We start from the raw sequence: 18858 nt of genomic DNA, 5'->3' as shown, positions 1-18858 counted from the left end.
TTTAAAAAAAAATTTTTTTAACTTTCCTTATGAGCCTCACTGTTAAGGAAGAAAAGAAATAACCACCAAGCACCTGCTCTATACAAGGCAATGGGAAAGACTCTTTCACAAGCATCATCTTACTCACCAAATTATTAGGGACTAACTCACAGATAGCCAGGTAATCTAGACATCCAGATATCTATTGAAATCAACAGTAAGCCAATCAGGAAACTTATGTGTTAAATTTAAATTAAATGATCCAACAGCTAAGTTGAAAAGTGAAAAAAAAAATTTTTTTTTGCTTCTCAAGGACATGTTATTTTATTTTATTTTATTTTATTTTAACTCAATGAATTTTATTACATTTATAGTTGTACAATGATCATCACAACCCAATTTTATAGCATTTCCATTCCAAACCCCCAGCCCATGCCCCCTCCACCCCCCCCCAACTGGTCTCCTTTGGAAACCATAAAATTTTCAGTCTGTCAGTCTGTTTCTGTTCTGCAAATAAGTTCATTGTATCCTTTTTTTAGATTCCACATATAAGTGATAGCATATGACGTTGGTGTCTCACTGTCTAACTTCACTTAGCATGATAATTTCTAGGTCCATCCATGTTGCTACAAATGCCATTATTTCTTTCCTTTTTATGGCTGAGTAATATTCCATTGTGTCTATGTACCACATCTTCTTCATTCACTCCTCTGTCAAAGGACAATTAGGCTGCTTCCATGTCTTGGGCTATTACATATAGTGCTACAGTGAACACTGGAGTACATGTATCTTTTGGAGTCATGGTTTTCTCTGGATAGATGCCCAGGAGTGGGATTGCTGGATCAAATGCTAATTCCATTTTTAGTTTTTTGAGGAATCTCCATACTGTTTTCCATAGTGGTTGCACCAATTTACATTCCCGCCAACAGTATAATAGGGTTCCCTTTTCTCCACACCCTCTCTGGCATTTATTGTTTGCAGACTTTTTAATGATAGCCATTCTGACTGGTGTAAGGTGCTACCTCATGGTGGTTTTGATTTGCATTTCTCTAATAATGAGTGATGTTGAGCATCTTTTCTTTTTTTTTTTTCTTTTTCTTTTTTGCTTTTTATGGCTACACCTGTGGCAAATGGAAGTTCCCAGGCTATGGGGTCTAATTGGAGCTACAAATGCCAGCCTGCACCACAGTCACAGCAACTTAGGATCTGAGCTGCATCTGAGACCTACACCACAGCTCATGGCAATGCTGGATCCTTAACCCACTGAGTGAGGCCAGGGATCAAACCCACAACCTGATGGTTATTAGTTGGATTTGTTTCCACTGAGCCACAACAGGAACTCCTGCCCTTTTTTGATGAAGTAGTTTGGTTTTTTTGCTATTCAGCTGTAGGAGGTGTTTATAAATTTTGAGGATTAATCCCTTGTCAGTTGATTCATTTGTAAATATTTTCTCCCATTCTGTGGGTTGTCTTTTCATTTTGTTTACAGTTTCCATTGCAGTGCAGAAACTTTTAAGTTTAATTAGGTTCCATTTGTTTATTTCTGTTTTTATTGTCATTACTCTAAGAGGTGGATCTGAGAAGATACTGCTATGGTTTATGTCAGAGAGCATTTGGCCTATGTTTTCCTCTAAGAGTTTTATAGTATCCAGTCTTATATTTAGCTCTTTAATCCATTTGGAGTTTATTTTTGTGTTTGATGTTAGGAAGTGTTCTAGTTTCATATTTTTGCATGTAGCTGTCCAGTTTTCCCAGCACTACTTATTGAAGGAACTGTCTTTTCTCCTTTTCTCTGTTGTATATTCTTGCCCCCTTGTCACAGATTAGTTGACTGTAGGTGTATGGGTTTAATTCTGGGCTTTCTATCCTGTTCCATTGGCCTATGTTTCTGTTTTTATGCCAGAACCATACAGCTTTTATGACTGTAGCTTTGAAGTATAGTCTGAAGCCCAGGAGCCTGATTCCTCCAGCTCCATTTTTCTTTTTCAGGATGGCTTTGGATATTCTGGGTATTTTGTGCTTCCAAACACACTTTAAAATATTTTGTTCAAGTTCTGTGAAAAATGTCCTTGGTAATTTGATAGGGATTGCATTGAATCTGTATATTGCCTTAGGTAGTATAGTCATTTTGATAATATTGATTCTTCCAATCCAAGAGCATGGTATGTCTTTCCATCTGTTTGTGTCATCTTTGACTTCTTTCATCAGTGTCTTACAATTTTCAGAGTACAGGTCTTTTGTCTCTTTAGGTAGGTTTACTCCTGGGTATTTTATTCTTTTGGATGTGATGGTAAACGGGATTGCTTCCCTAATTTTGCTTTCTGATTTTTTCATTGGTAACATATAGAAATGCAGTCAATTCCTGTGTATTAATTTTGTATCCTGTGACTTTGCCAAATTCATTGATGAGTTCTAATAGTTTTCTGGTAGAGTCTCTAGGATTTTCTAGGTATAGTATCATGTCATCTGCAAATAGTGATAGTTTTACTTCTTCCTTTCCAATTTGGATTCATTTTATTTCTTTTACTTCTCTGATTGATGTGGCTAGGACTTCCAAAACTATGTTGAATAGTAGTAGCAAGAGCAGACATCTTTGTCTTATTCCTGATCTCAGTGGGAATACTTTCAGCTTTTCACCATTAAGAATGATGTTATCTGTGGGTTTGTCATATATGGCCTTTATGATGTTGAGGTAGGTTCCCTCTATGCCCACTTTCTGAAGCAGTTTTATCAGAAATGGGTGTTGGATTTTGTCAAAGGCTTTTTCTGCATCCGTTGAGAGGATCAAATGGTTTTTATTCTTCAGTTTATTAATGTGGTGTATCACACTGATTAATTTTTGGATATTGAAGAATACTTGAATCCCTGGGATAAATCCCACTTGATCATGATGTACAATCCTTTTAATGTATTGTTGGATGTTATTTGCTAGTATTTTGTTGAGGATTTTTGCATCTATGTTCATCAGTGATATTGGCCTGTAGTTTCTTTTTTTTTTTTTTTGTGGTATTTTTGTCTGGTTTTGTTATCAAGGTGATGGTGCCCTCATAGAATGAGTTTGGGAGTGTTCCTTCCTCTGCAATTTTTTTGGGATAGTTTCAGAAGGAGAGGTGTTAGCTCTTCTCTAAATGTTTGATAGAATTTTCCTGTGACATCATCTGGCCCTGGACTTTTGCTTGTTGGAAGAAGTTTTTTAATCACATTTTCAGTTTCAGTACTCGTGATTGGTCCATTCATCTTTTCTATTTCCTCTTGGTTTAGTCTTGGAAGATTGTACTTTTCTAAGAATTTGTGCATTTCTTCTAGGTTGTCCATTTTGTTGGCATATAGTTACTTGTAGTCATCTCTTATGATCCTTTGTATTTCTGTGATGTCTGCTGTAACTTCTCCTTTTTCATTTCTAATTTTATTGATTTGAGTCTCCTCTTTTCTTGATGAGTCTGGCTAAGGGTTCATCAAGTTTATTGATCTTTTCAAAGCACCAGCTTTTAGTTTCACTGATCTTTTCTATGGTTTTCTTCATTTCTATTTCATATATTTCTGCTTTTTATGATTTCTTTCCTTCCGCTAACTTTAGATCTTGTCCTCTCTCTAGTTGCTTTAGGTGTAAAGATGTGAGCTTTTTCTTGTTTCTTGATGTAGGCTTGTATTCCTATAAACTTTTCTGTTAGAACAGCTTTTGCTGCATCCAATAGGTTTTGGAGTGTTGCGTCTTTGTTGTCATTTGCTTCTAGGTATTTTTTAATTTCCTCTTTGATTTCTTCAGTGATCCATTGGTTGTTTAGCAACATGTTGTTTAGTCTCCACGTGTTTGTGTTTTTTGCAATTTTTATGTTGTTGTTGATTTTCAGTTGTATAATGTTGTGGTCAGAAAAGAGGCTTGATATGATTTCAATTTTCTTAAAGTTACCAAAGCTTGATCTGTAGTCTAGAATGTGATCAATCCTAAAGAATGTTTGGTATGTACTTGAGAAGAATATGTATTCTGTTGCTTTTGGATGGAATGTTCTATAAATGTCTATTAAGTCCATCTGGTCTAATGCATCACTTAAGTCCTGTGTTTCCTTATTAATTTTCTGTCTGGATGATATGTCTATTGCTGTAAGTGGGGTGTTAAAGTCCCCCACTATTAATATGTTATTGCCAGTTTTTCCTTTTAAGGTTGTTAGCAATTGCCATATATATTGAGCTGATCCTATGTTGGGTGCATAGATATTTAAAATTGTTATATCTTCTTCTTGGATTGATTCTTTGATCATTAGGTAATGTCCTTCTTTGTCTCTTAAAATATTCTTTATTTTAAGGTCTATTTTGTCTAATATGAGTATTGCTACTCCAGCTTTCTTTTGATTCTGGTTTGCATGGAATATTTTCTTCCATCCTCTCACTTTCAATTTGTATGTGTCTCTAGAACTGAAGTGGGTCTCTTGAAGACAGCATATATATGGCTCTTGTTTTTGTATCCAATCATCCAGTCTATGTCTTTTGGTTGGGGCATTTAGTCCATTTACATTTAAGGCAATTATTGATATGCATGTTCTTAAGGCCATTATATTAACTGTTTTTGATTTGTTTTTGTTGGTCTTTTTTCTTCCCTTATCTTATTCTCTTCTCTTATGGTTTCATTAATGTCTTTAGCATTGTATTTGGATTGCTTTTTTCTTATTTGTGTGTATATCTATCATAGATTTTTGGTTTGCAGTTACCCTGAAGTTTTGATATAGGAGTCTATATATATATGAGATGGTTTTAAGTTGTTGGTCTCTTAATTCCAAGTGCATCTCCAGGGTCCTTCATTTGTACCCTCCTCGTCTCACAATTTCTGGTTTGGGTAGCATATTTGTATGTGGAGGATTTCCTAGCTTTACTATATGTATGCCTATATTGGTGAGCCTTGTCATTTGCAATATTTTTGCTTCTAGCTGCGGCCTTTTCTTTTCGTCTAGAGAAGTTCCTTTAGTATTTGTTGTAAAGCTGGTTTAGTGTTGTTGAATTCTCTTAGCATTTGCATATCTGTAAAGCTTTTGTTTTCTCCTTCAAATCTGAATGAGAGCCTTGCTAGGTAGAGTAATCTTGGTTGGAGGTTTTTTCCTTTCATCTCTTTAAGTATATCATTCATTCCCTTTTGGCCTGCAGGAGTTTTGCTGAAAAATCTGCTGATAACCTCATCAGGGTTCCCTTGTATGTTATTTGTTTCTTTTCCCTAGCTGCTTTCAAGATTTTGTCTTTGTCTTTAATTTTGGTCAGTTTGATTAATATGTGTGTTGGGGTATTCCTCCTTGGATTTATTTTACATGGTACTCATGCTTCCTGGATTTGATTGAGTGATCCCTTCCCATATTAGGGAAGTTTTCAGCTCTTATCTCTTCAAATTTTTTTTTTTTTTTTTTGGCTTTTCTCTTTCTTCTCCTTCTGGCACACCTGTAATATGGATGTTGGTGCATTTAACATTGTCCCAGAGTTCTCTGAGACTGTCTTCATTTCTTTTCAATCTTTTTTCTCTTTTCTTTTCTTTTTTTTTTTTTTTTTTGTCTTTTCTAGGGCCACACCCATGGCATTTGGAGGTTCCCAGGTTAGGGGTCTAATCAGAGCTGTAGCCACCAGCCTACACCAGAGCCACAGCAACACAGGATCTGAGCCACATCTGCAAACTACACCACAGCTCACAATAACACTGGATCCTTTAACCCACTGAGCAAGGCCAGGGATTGAACCCACAACCTCATGGTTCCTAGTCAGGTTCATTAACCACTGCTCCACTACGGGAACTCCCTTTTATCCCTTTTCTGTTTCACATCAGTGATTTCTAACTAGTCTGTCCTCCACCTCAGTTATTCTTTCTTCTGCCTCCTGCTGTTTGTTTCTTCTAATGAAGTTTTTATTTCAGTTATTGTATTTTGCATCTCTGCTTGCTTAATTCTTAAATCTTGTATTTCTTTGCTTTACATCTCTTATAATTTATCAATCTTCACCTCTAGTTTATTTCTCAGATCTTGAATCATCTTCACTATCATCAAAGTCTTTTTCATAGAGGTTGATAATCTCCCAATCACTTAGCTGTTTTTCTGGTTTTCTGTTTTTTTTTTTTTTTTTCTTGCTCCCTTATCTGAGTCACAATTCTCTGCCTTTTCACTTTGTATAGACTTTTGTTGTGGTCTCCTTTTTGCAGAAAATAGAGTTGTAGCCTCTCTTACTTCTGATTTCCACCACCCTTGTCACTGAAGTTGGTACAGGGGCTTACTGTAGACTTCCTGATGGAAGGGACTGGTGCCTGACCACTGGTAGGCAGAGCTTATTCTCATCCCACTGGTAGGTGGGGCTTCATCTATGGGTAGATTAGAGAATGGCTGTGTGCTGGGGGGTGTCTTTAGGCAGCCTGTTTGTTGATGGGTGGGGTTGTGATCCTACCTGGATTATTGTTTGGCCTAGGGCTTCTCAGTCCTGATGGCTGGGGCCATATTTTTCCAAAATGGCCACCTCTAGAAGAGCACACACTGATTATTATTCTCGAGAACTTTGCCTCCAATGTCCTTCCCCCACAACGAGCCACAGTCACCCCCTGTTTTCCCAGGAGATCCTCCAAGAACTGCAGTCAAGTCCGACCCATATTCCTATGTAATATCTGTCCTAGGACCCAGTACATGTGGAAGTCTGTGTGTGCCTTTCAAGAATGGGGTCTCTGTTTCACCCAGTCCCACGGAACTCCACTGGCCTTCATTGCCAAATACTCCAGGGGCTCCTTTTCCCAATGCTAGATCCTCAGGTGTGGGGAACTGACATGGGGTTCAGAACTCTCAATCCCATAGGTGAGTCTCTGTAATACAGTTACATTCCAGTCTGTGAGCTGCCCACCCAGTGGATATGGCGTTGCTTATATCGCATAATCACTCCTCCTACCATCTTGATGTAACCTTCTCTTTGTTTTCTGGAGTAGGATATCTTTTTTGATATCCTACTCCAGTTTTCAGTGTATTTGGTTGAAGGTTGTTCAGCGGTTGGTTGTAATTTTGTTGCTTTTATGAGAGAAGGTGTGAAAAGTAAATTCTGAACACCTAACACACTCCTTGCATATGTGTTAAGTGACCAGAATTAGAGAAAATAAACATTATCTTTAGTAGATAAGAGTAGGAAAAATACTTAGTCAAGTGAGGTATCCTATTGGAGATAGCTGGAGATGACAGGCATTTCAAAGGATGTTTATAATTTTCTCATGGAAAAAAAAAGGTCAATCAAAAGGGCTGCAAATGATATTTTAAAAGGATACATGGAGGGTAAATATGGTCATCCCATCCCTCACAAGAGGTACAGAAGTCAAAACCCTCCCCTCATACAGTATGGTTTATTAGGATAGTTAAAATGAGGGTAATTCTTGAGCACATTTGCCACTAAATCCTCCATCCCATCTCTCTCTCTATTCTGTCTCTTTCCCCAGATGAACCATTTTTTATTCTTCTTTTTGTTCAAGGGAAAAACTGCCCGATTGATTTCTCCCCATCTTTTCATCATCCCCATCCTTGTTTTCCCACTTCCTTCCTTCCTCCCTCTCTCTTTTAATGGCCATAATATAGGATTGAAGTCTTTGGTGGTATAGTCCTTGGTCGAAAATCTTATCATTCTCCCTTAAGAAGTCCTCAAGATTTTTTTTTTAATGAGCTTCAATTTTGTTTAAAACTCAAAGTTTTGAAATTGTCTTGAAATATGCTAAGACCGGAAAAACTTGTTCTATGCCTCCATGAAAGATAACTTTTAAATTACCTGTCATTTTACTGTGATAAATTTTGAAATTCGGAAGTGAGAGAATTGCAATTTTGTTCTTTTCTTTTAAGATTATTTTGACTATGCTGGATCCCTTGCATTTTCATGTGAATTTTAGAATCAGCTTGCCTATCTCTGTAAAAAAAGGCAGCTAAAATTTCAATAGGGATTTCTATCCCTCTCTACAGCTTGAATCTGTAGATCAATTTGGGGAGTATGCCGTCTTAACAGTACTAAGTCGTCTGGCCCATGAACATAAGATATCTTTCCATGTATTTAGATCTTCAAATCAGGAAAAGAATGACTTTTGCTGACGCAAAGAAATACACACTGCAAGAGTGTGTATGTAGCTAGGAATGCCTAACCACTTGTAAAGCCAATCAACAGCTTTAAAAAAATAAAAAATAAAAGGCAAAATGAAAGAAAAATCCCATTATAGAAGATTTAGGGCAAATAAAATGCACCATTACTGAGATACAGTGACTCAAACTACTACATGGTTTTAGTGTAAGTAATGAAAACCTGAAGCAGAAAAGGGAAAAACTGTTTGTCTTAATATAAGTTATTTTTCAAAGGTAAAGAGAAAGTCCAAATGCTCATTTTGTTTCAGCTATTGATCTACCTCTTAATTGCTCCTTCTTTTGTCATTATTGATTTCAAAATCAGGAGGTCTTCACATTTATTTATTTGTTTATCCCTCAAATGCCTGCAGGGAATGGGGGAAAGGATGGTATCCTCTTGCCTCTGAAGCTTCTAAACTTAGAGACAGACTTGGAGCCAAATACCTCAAAAGGGAGGACACAGATGCTGATATACTGCTAACTGAAAAGATTTGTCCTGCTTATAACCATCAAAGAACAAATATCTGTGCTCCAAGACTCTTTTCATCTTTAGCACCACCATCAGGTACAAATTCATAGTGCTGTCCTCTGTTCTCCCAAATCAAGTCCTTTCTTGCTAAATTCAATGAGCCCCACTTTGGCTTTACTCTCCAGGGACCTGAAATATCCTTAGTCCTTAGAAGGACTTAGGTTTAGGTTTGAAATTTCCAACATCTTCTCAGAGACCTCCAAGAAATTCTGTGACATCCAAAGAATAAAAATCACTTTCACTCTTATAACCTGGAATTGATCATTATGCACACAACACTTTGAGGAAAATGCCTAGAGAACCTATTACTCAAAACTGTATCTCAACTTTCCTTAGCAACGACAATAATCTGATTTTTTTCTTTTCAAGAAATGATGAGCTTACTTGAAACAAAGATTAAAAAAAAAAAAACTCATGCAATTTTTAATTTTGATACTGAGTATGGTAAGAGCAGCTTCATGTCAAAAGTTTTCCCCTTCCTACTATTCATCATCTCTAAAAACTCCTAAATATAAATGTGGCACCAGAGTTCCCTCTATGGTGCGATGGGTTAAGAATCCAACTGAAGCGGCTCCAATTCAGTGTTGCCACAGGTATGGGTAGGTTGAAGCTGTGGCTCAGATTCCATCCCTGGCCTGGGAACTTCCATATGCCACAGATGAGGCCATAAAAGAATGAAAGAAAGAAAGAAAAAGAAAAAAAAATGTGGGAAGACGCCATCTCCTCCAAATAAACGTGGTGATTTAAGTTGTAAAGGATAAGGTTAACATGAAATAAAACCCAAGTAATTCAAATATTTTACTGAAAATGTTTATGTTACCCCCTATATATTTTTACCAGAGCTACTGGAAAATTAAAAACGAAAACAAAACAACTTTTAAAGATTACCTCTTATTTATTAGATAGGTCACTTGCTGATTAAACAACTTGCTCTTTCATTCCAACCTCCAAGTCAGAAGTCAAGCTTGCAGCTCAGCAAAATTACAAATTTCCTGGAGTGAAAGAATGATCTGAATATAGTAGAACTAAAAATCCTACATTCATATATGTCAAGGGTCTATTTCATGGCCTTCATTAAATGTTTGCCTTTCCTTTATATTTATTGGTTTGACTTTTAACAATTAATAGACAACATGTATGTGGTTAATAGCAATTCATCTCATATCTTCATCTGCAAGTTCTTTTGTGTTTAACTCACATTTTAGAGTCCCCCTGTCTGTCTACTTACATTTTCCTACGAAAAGACATATCCTATTCTTTTTACCTGGCTTCCTAAGGGAATACTTCCTAGACTATAAAGTCATTTCTTTTTTAACCATTTATAATTAAAATTTCTTCGTCTTGGGTCCAGACACCTGTCATTATCCATCCAGTTCAGACTGAAAGTCATCAATCAGTCACAGAGGTTTCTGCTAGTTCACAATGTCTAATACACTTGATAACAACTATTCCCCCCCCCCATTTTCTAGAGTTCTATTGAAATACAGTTGATTTACAATGTTATGATAATTTCTGCAATACAACAGTGATTCAGTTATACATATGCACATCTGCTCTTTTTCAGATTATTTTCCCATATAGATTATCACAGACTATTAGGTAGAGTTCCCTGTGCTGTACAGCAGGTCCCTGTTGGCAAGTAATTCCATATACCACAGTGTGCATAGGAATAGGCATTTCTCTTAATGTACCTGTTTCCATCATCAAGAAACACTCAATGGGGCTCCTTTCCTCTTTCTAGTGAGAGTTACACAATCAGTAGCCAAGTCTACCACTCTTCTGTTGGTCCCTTCAGTTTCCTGACCTTGACAATGTCATCCTGGTTGGTAAGTGTTCCCAGTAAAGGTTAAACACCCATATGTGGCTCTCCTTTCCATTGCAATAATTTAATACCCATTTCATCCCAACCTTCTTTATCAGATACTAAACCAAATGTTCTACTGGATGCTCAATTCTAAACCCTGAGTCAGAAACCATTCTAAAAGGTGTTAACTCATAAAAGAGATCTTTGAAATACAAGTAGAGGAGAGAGTCTACAAAGTTTGCCACATCTTTTAACTCCATTTCTGGTAACTAGACTTTAACTTTCATTTAGTCAAATTTCTTGTATCTTCATATCAGTGAGTCGCTGAAATGTGGCATGGAAATAACTGTAAGCCTTTTTGCAAACACTTTCCTAATTTAAAACTCAAGAAAGAAATATATCCCCAAAGCAAAACCCTTATTTTTGCCCTGAAGAAGCTGGATGATAGGACAATATACATTTTTAATATAATTCAATAAAAATCACTCAGTGCCATACCCCATTTCCACCTGATTTTCTCAATGTGCTTCTTGGCTTAAAAGCTTTCAGAATTAATACAATGCCAGGGGAAATGTTGAATTTTCCTCTTTCTATTTGACATGAACTGAGTACCTTTTTCTGTTCCAATGAATCTTCTTGGCTTTATATATTACCCATCAGTTAAATTTCTTATTAAGTGAGGTTAATATTTGGTCTGTGTTCTTAAAGGGATGCTACAATATAAAGGAAAAGATATTATGAATTTTATATAATTATAAAAGGCATTTTCTCAATTTACTTCAATAGGCACAGGAATTGCCAACCACAGTTCAAGATACTAAGCCAGGTAGGAAGGATGCTGGGTTAACCAAGACATGATTCCTGGACATTGCCAAGCTTTATTTATATTTGTGGTTTAGAATAAGAGTTTAACAAAACTGCAAAACTTATACACTGACAATTATTAGACACTGTTGAAAAAAATTAAAGAATATCTAAATAAATGGGAAGACAGCTCATCATCATGGATCATAAGACTTAATATTGTTCAGATGGCATATTCCCCAAATTGATCTATAGGTATAACATGTAGAAAGAAATAGAAACCCCTATTAAAATTTTACCTGCCTTTTTCACAGAAATTGGCAAGCTGATTCTTGAAATTTCAAAAGTCTAGTCTTTAAAACAATCTTAAGAACAAAACTAGAAAGTCAACACTTCCCAATTTCAAAATGTATTACAGTAAAACTACAGTAGTCAAAACAGTGTGATAGGCATAAGGCTAGATATATTGATCAAAGGAATAGAATCGAAAGTCCAGAAATAATCCCAGCATTTATGGTTGTCAGTTTAGGCTGCTATAACAAAAATATCATAAACTAGGAGTTCCCGTTGTGGCTCAGCAGGTTAAGAACCTGACTAGCATCCATGAGGGTGCGGGTTCAATCCCTGGCCTTGCTCAGTGGGTTAAGGATCCAGCTTTGCTGCAAGCTGTGTAGGTCACAGATGTGGCTCAGATTTGTTGTTGCCGTTACTGTGGCATAGGCTGGCAGTTGCGGGTCTGATTTGACCCCTAGCACGAGAACCTCTGTATGCCGCAGGTACAGACCTAAAAGAAAAAAATATATATCATAAATGAAATGGTTTATAAACAGCAGAAATTTATTTATATTTATTTGACAGTTTTGGAGGCTAGAAGTCCAAGATCAGGGTATCAGTTTGGTCAAGTTCTCAAAAGGACCCTCTTCCAGTTTGCAGACAGCTGACTTCTTCCTGTATTCTCACAGAGTGAAAAGAGAGTTATCTAGCTCTCTAGCCTCTTCCTATATGGGCACTAATCCCATTCATGTGAGCTCTACCCTCCTGACCTAATCACTTCCTAGAGGCCCTATTTCCAAATACCCTCACACTGGGGATTAGATTTCAAAGTATGAATGTTGGGGGACACAAGCCTTCAGTCCATACCAATAGTCAATTGATTTTGGCAAGTGTGCTAAGACCAGTCAATGGAGAAAAAATAGTCTTTTCAACAAATGATGTTGGGAGAATTTGATATTCATATGCAAAAGAATGAATTTGGATACTTCCCTCACACTATGCACAAAAATTAATTCAAAATGAATCATACACCTAAATGTAAAATCTAAAACTCTAAAAGTCCCAGAAGAGCATATGAGTGAATCTTTATGACCCTGGGTTAGCAATAGTTTCTAACATACAATACCAAAGGAACAAGAGGTCAAAGAAAAAAAGATAAATTAGAATTCATCAAATTATTTAAAAACTTTTACACTTCAAAGACCACCATCAAGAAAGTGAAAAGACCCCACAGGATGGGAGAAAATATTTTCAAATCACATATTGACAAATAACTTGTATCAAAATATTTAAAGAACTCTTACAACAACAATAAAAACATCCAATTATATAACCAAATTTAAAAGATGGACAAAAAACTGAATATATACCTATCTAAAGATAAATACAAATAAGGAACAAATTTATGAAAAATTGCTTAATGTCATGATTCTTTAAGGAAATGCAAATGAAAGCCACAGTGAGATACCATGTCACACCCAGAAGAATGGTTAAAATTACAAAGACAAACAATAACAAGAGGTGGCCAGGGTGTGAAAAAACTGGAACCTTCATACATTTACTGGTGGGAATACAAAATTGTGCACCCACCCTAGAAAATAGTTTTGCATTACTTCAAAAAGTTGAACAGGGCTTTCTTATCATCCAGTCATTTCACTATTAGGTTTATATCCAAAAGAAATAAAAACAACTGTCCACAAAAATATATATACACAAATGTTCACAGCAATGTTATTTGTAATAGCCCAAAGTAGGAAGAACTCAAATACCCATCAAATGCCCATGATAAATAAAATGTGGTATAGCCACATAATAGAATATTATTCAGCAATAAAAATGAATGGATAACTGATATATCTACAACATGAAAGAATCTTAAAAATAAAATGTTATGCTAAATAAAGGAAACCAGGCATAAAAGACCACATATTGTATGATTCCATTTATATAAAGTATCTAGAATAGGCAAATTTATAGAGACAGAAATTTGGGTAGTGGTTTTGCCTAGGGCTGGAATTGGAGGTGAAGAAATGAGAGGTGACTGCTAATAAATATGAAATTTCGGAGTTCCCGTCATGGCCCAGTGGTTAACAAATCTGACTAGGAACCATGAGGTTGCAGGTTCCATCCCTGGCCTCGCTCAGTGGGTTGAGGATCTGCCTTGCCGTGAGCTGTGGTTTAGGTCGCAGATGTGGCTTGGATCTGGTGTTGCTGTGGCTCTGGCATAGGCCGGCAGCTGCAGCTCCAACTAGACTCCTGGCCTGGGAACCTCCGGATGCTGTGGGTGAGGCACTAGAAAAAGACGAAAAGACAAAAAAAAAAAAAAATTAAATTTCTCCTTGAGGTCATAAAAATATTCTAGAATTAAATAGTGGTGATGGTTGCACAACTCTGATTTAGCAAACACACTAAAACCAACTGAACTGTACCTTATAAATGAATGAATTAAATGGTATGTGAATTATATCTCAATAATGCTGTTTTTAAAAATAATAGGTAAAAGAAAATGGTAGCCATTTAAGAAATAAAAAGATGAAGATCAATATAAACTTTTGATGCCTAGTCGTGTGACAATCTGTTTTAATTTACACAGATAATGATAAGTTGTGACCTGCCTGATATTTAAAGTCTAGTTCTACTGGAAAGAATTTCTTAGGTGATTAATAAATGGTTTGTGAGAAGCTTCACCAAATTACCTTTGCCTTCCATAAAGCTGTCATATATATTTCAAATACAGGTCACTAGATCAGCTTTTAAACACTGGGACAGACTACCTAAAAAGACCATGGCTTCATTTCCAGTTGCCATTGGTGTTTCCATGAGCTTCTTTTCCTGTTGTTTACTCTTAATGTCAGCATTTTCTCTTGTTGCCGTATTTTCTTATGTCTTATTTTCACTCAAGGTTTCTTCTTTTTATCTCTAATTCAATCCTGGCCCAAAAGTTTAATTTGACAATATTTAAAAATATTTTACAACAAATGCCATATCCTCCACAGAAAAGATGTCACAACACTAGAGAAGCTAAAAATTTCCATAGTGCATAAGAGTCAGAGAAAGAGGCTTTGTTGAAGATGAGGGAACAACTCACCCAGTGGGGAATAGGCAACAGTGGGGCTGGAGTCCTCCCTTTCTCATCACACAGCTATTCACTATAGCTGACCAGTCTTACTCCAACTAATTAAGGAAAAGAAAAGAAGCCAGAGAAGATTGTTGCTAAAGCAAAAGCCTTAAATGAAGCAATAAATCCCTCAGCAAAGTACAAGCAAACTAAATTTGTTCTGGGAGAGATGCAATCACATGTCAAAACCCACAGCTAAATGGCTGGATCAAGCAAAATTTTGGGCCACTGTGATGATGAATTTTATGAATTGACTTGACTGGGCCATAGGGTGCCCAGAAATTTGTTCAAACATTATTATGAGCGTGTCTGTGAGGGTGTTTCTGGAGGATATTAACCTTAGAATCTGTTAGACTGAGTAAAGCAGATTGCCCTCCCTACTGTGGCTTCCTCTGATGCTACTAAAGACCCAAATAGAAGGAAAAAAAAAAAACTAAGTAAGAGGTAACTCCTCCTGTCTGACAGCTTGAGCTGCATGTCAGTCTTTTCCTACCTTCAGACTTGAACTAAAAAATCAACTCTTTTCAGAGTTCCCAATTTGTCTCAGTGGGTTAAAAGCCTGACATAACGTCTGTGAGGATGTGGGTTTGATCCCTAGCCTCACACAGTGGGTTAAGGATCTGGCGTTGCAGCAAGCTGCGATGTAGGTCACAGATGCAGCTCAAATCTGGCGTTGACATGGCCATGGCACAGGCCTCATCCACAGCTCTGATTCGATTCCTAGTGTGGGAACTTCCATATGCCACAGGTGTGGCTGTAAAAAAAAGGAAAAAATATATAAAAATAAAAAATCAACTTTTTTGAGTCTCAGGCCTGCCAGGTTTTGGACTAGAATTTATGCCATCAGCTTTCCTGGGTCTCCAGCTTGCCAATTGCAGATTTGGTGACTCCTCAGGCTGCGTAAACATGAATGAACCAATTTCTTTTAATAAATATCAATAGATGGATAGATGATATAGAGATAGATGATATAGAGATAGATGATAGATAGGTAAATTGGTTCTTTTTCTTGGAGAACCCCAACTAATACAACTACTTTAGACCAATCTGTATCTCAGATATTGATAGTTCTGTCATTATTATCCTTATTCAATCAATCTTTCTTTCATAAAATAGGAAGTTTTTATCTTTGAGCTAATTTCTACTCTCAAAACCAGAGAATTCTTTTTTTTTTTTTTTTTTTTTCTGCACCCTTGGCATATGAAAGTTCTCAGGCTAGGGATCAAAACCCAGAGGCAACACCTGATCCTTAACCTGCTGTGTCATAGCAGAACTCCTGATCATTCTCTCTCTCTTTCATTTTAATAAATTTCTGTTTTAGCAAAAATCTCTCAAAAAGATAGTAGTAAAGAGTTCTTTCCCTGAATATGTGATAATGAATTAAAGTATGTTTTATGTTGCTCTGGAACATTAGGATAAACCAAGCATCTCCCTGAAAAAAAATGGTTCATAGACAACAATACAGTTGAGTAAGTCATTATTGGGACAAAAAGTGAGGAAGGAGAGAAGTTAGGGATGGATGGAGGGAAAGAGAGAGGAATAAATCATATTCCTGAAAGACTATTTTAAAACTGTGTATGTTCTCTGAACACATCACATGGAGCAGGATGGGAAATGATGCTCTATCATTGTAAAATATCAGCACCTCTTCACCTCCATTTATCAACTGAAATGATAACAAGAGAGTCTCCATAGCAGTCCAAATATTCATCCTTAATAGTTCTTGCCAAGGCTCGGTTTTTCTAGAAGCACACGCAGCTCTTTGTAAAAACATAGATAACACTGCAAAAGCAGAACTACACCCAGGTGGGAGGGTAAAAAGTTTCTAGTCATGTGTCAAGTGATTAGTCATGAATGCTATCAACAGCAGTTGGGGATATGTGGGAGAGATGGATGAGGGCAAGAATAAATGACACAGATGACAGTAAACTGTTCAGTGAGTTACCCACTGACATGAAACCTGCAAAATACTCCAATAAAGTTACTTCCTTCTACTTTAAATGGAAGATTCCATTACCAAAGTATGAGAATCTCAAAAGTCTAATTTTACTAAAGAATAAAAATATCCTCACCCCCTTCAATGGTGACAGGGTAAGTAAGCAAGTATATTGAACCAAATGCAACAATGCTATAAGAATTTGGAGATTCCTGTGTCATGGATATTGGTAGAGAATAGAGGTAAAAGCAGAGACAGGAGAAATAAAGAGAAAAAGACAACTCTAAAAAAAAGAGAGAGAGAGACAAAGAACTAAGTAGGGGCTTTTAGGTCATACATTTTCCTTCCTGTTTTGTTTACATAACTTGAGTGGAGAATTCCAGCAGGTAGTAATTTTATTACTCCATCTCAGTAATGGCTTATTATCTACTTTTCCTTTGGAAACCGTATTTTTATTTTATTAAGGAATCTGTTTCCATGACTGTCACAAAGCCCAGGCTGAGGTAACAGAAATGGGTTCTGGAAGTCACTACAACCTGGTCCGAACTATCTGGGTTTACAACCACTGTCTTCTCTCTCTACCTCAACTAAAGACCCAGACTCATGACACCCCAATCCCTGCCCTCCCATTCCTGGAAGATGCCAAGGCCAATTATGTAAGAGGCTTTTTCAGGGGAGAAGACAGCTTTTGCCTTCCCAGAAGACAAACCCTCTACTTTGCTCTATGAGGCAGATAGCAACCCCAAACCATAGACAAGTGGGGGCCTGCGCAGGCCTCAATTCTCACTGTCAATTACAGCACCAATCTTCTTACCCCAATGCAAAATATTTTAATTACACAGTTTATGTCATTTTTTTCTCTATTTCATTTGAATTGGTAACATATTTAAGTTGATAAGGCAGTTAACCCGCTTACACTGAAAGTTTTGTCGAAAGAGAACATATATGGGTGAAAAATATGTTATATATTAACAAAATATCATAAATGCAATAGAAACACTTTACAATAGAAACACTTCACCTAATAAATATCATATTCTTAAAAATAAAAAAATTAAAATAAATAAATAAAACTGTGTATGTTGGATTTCCTGTCGTGGCTTGGCAGTTAATGAACCTGACTAGCATCCACAAAGACACGGGTTCAATTCCTGGCATTGCCGTGAGCTGCGGTGTAGGTCTGGCTCTGATTAGAACTCTAGCCTGGGAACTTCCATATGCCACGGGTGCAGCCCTAAAAAAAAAAAACAAAAAAAAAAAAAAACAAAACAAAAAAACCTGTATATGCTACAAAAATAAACATTTTTAAAAGTGAAATCATTTATTAAGCATTTTCTAAGGGCCAGACACTGAATTAATTTACATGAATTATAATCTTACCAAACTATCCAAACAATAGTAGTGAACAATTATGGGACATTTACTCAATGCCGGGCAGGCTTCTACATGCTTTTTGTATATTAAACATACAAGAGGCAATTCAATATGCAATTCAATATACAATCCAATATGGTTATTATCTTTTACGGTAGGTAAGGAAATTGAGGCATTAGAGTTAGCTGTCCTCATTCACAAGATTTAAGTGGTCGAGGTAGGATTTAAAATACGGGACATTAGGCTCCAACACCTGTTCTCTTAACCAGCACAACTCAGTCACCTTCTCTGAGAAAAACATCAGGAAAAAAGACATGTGAGCAGTCATGGAGAAACTGTTTAAAGTGAGCCAACAGAGTATAGGGTAAAAGACAAGCTTTGGTATCCAGCTCTTAAAATTATGCCATCTTCAAAGAGTTATGACCTCTCTGATCCTTGGTTTACTCTCTATAAAAATAAAATAAAAGCTCCTACTTTGCAAACTTGGGGCAATAAAAAGAGATGATTTTGGAAACTTTAGTGGGAGCAACAATGATAATCATCATTGTTATCATCATCATCATCATCATTATTATTATTATTGTTATTATTATTATTATTCTTTTGACATTTGGCAGAGCTCTAAGACCCCAGCCATACAACTTTCCTGTTTTGTTTCTTCTTTTGTTTTTAACCTAATAGGCCTAATTAATGCAGAAAATAAAATTCTATATCAATAGTGGAAAACTGAAACAAAAGGACTGATAGTAATGGAGGATATCAGTTATATCTTGATTGTTTTTTTGTTTTTTAATTTTTAGGGCTGCACCTGCAGCATATGGAAGTCCCCAGGCTAGGGGTCGAATAGGAACTAGAGTTGCCGACCTACACCACAGCCACAGCAATGCAGGAGCTGAGCCTCATCTGCAACCTATACCACAGCTTATGGCGATGCCAGATCTCTGA

The sequence above is a fragment of the Sus scrofa genome, chromosome 13 (assembly GCF_000003025.6).
Source record: "Sus scrofa isolate TJ Tabasco breed Duroc chromosome 13, Sscrofa11.1, whole genome shotgun sequence".
In the NCBI taxonomy this organism is placed as follows: Eukaryota; Metazoa; Chordata; class Mammalia; order Artiodactyla; family Suidae; genus Sus; species Sus scrofa.
The sequence above is the reverse complement of the archived record's forward strand: the minus strand, read 5'-3'. Positions refer to the sequence as shown.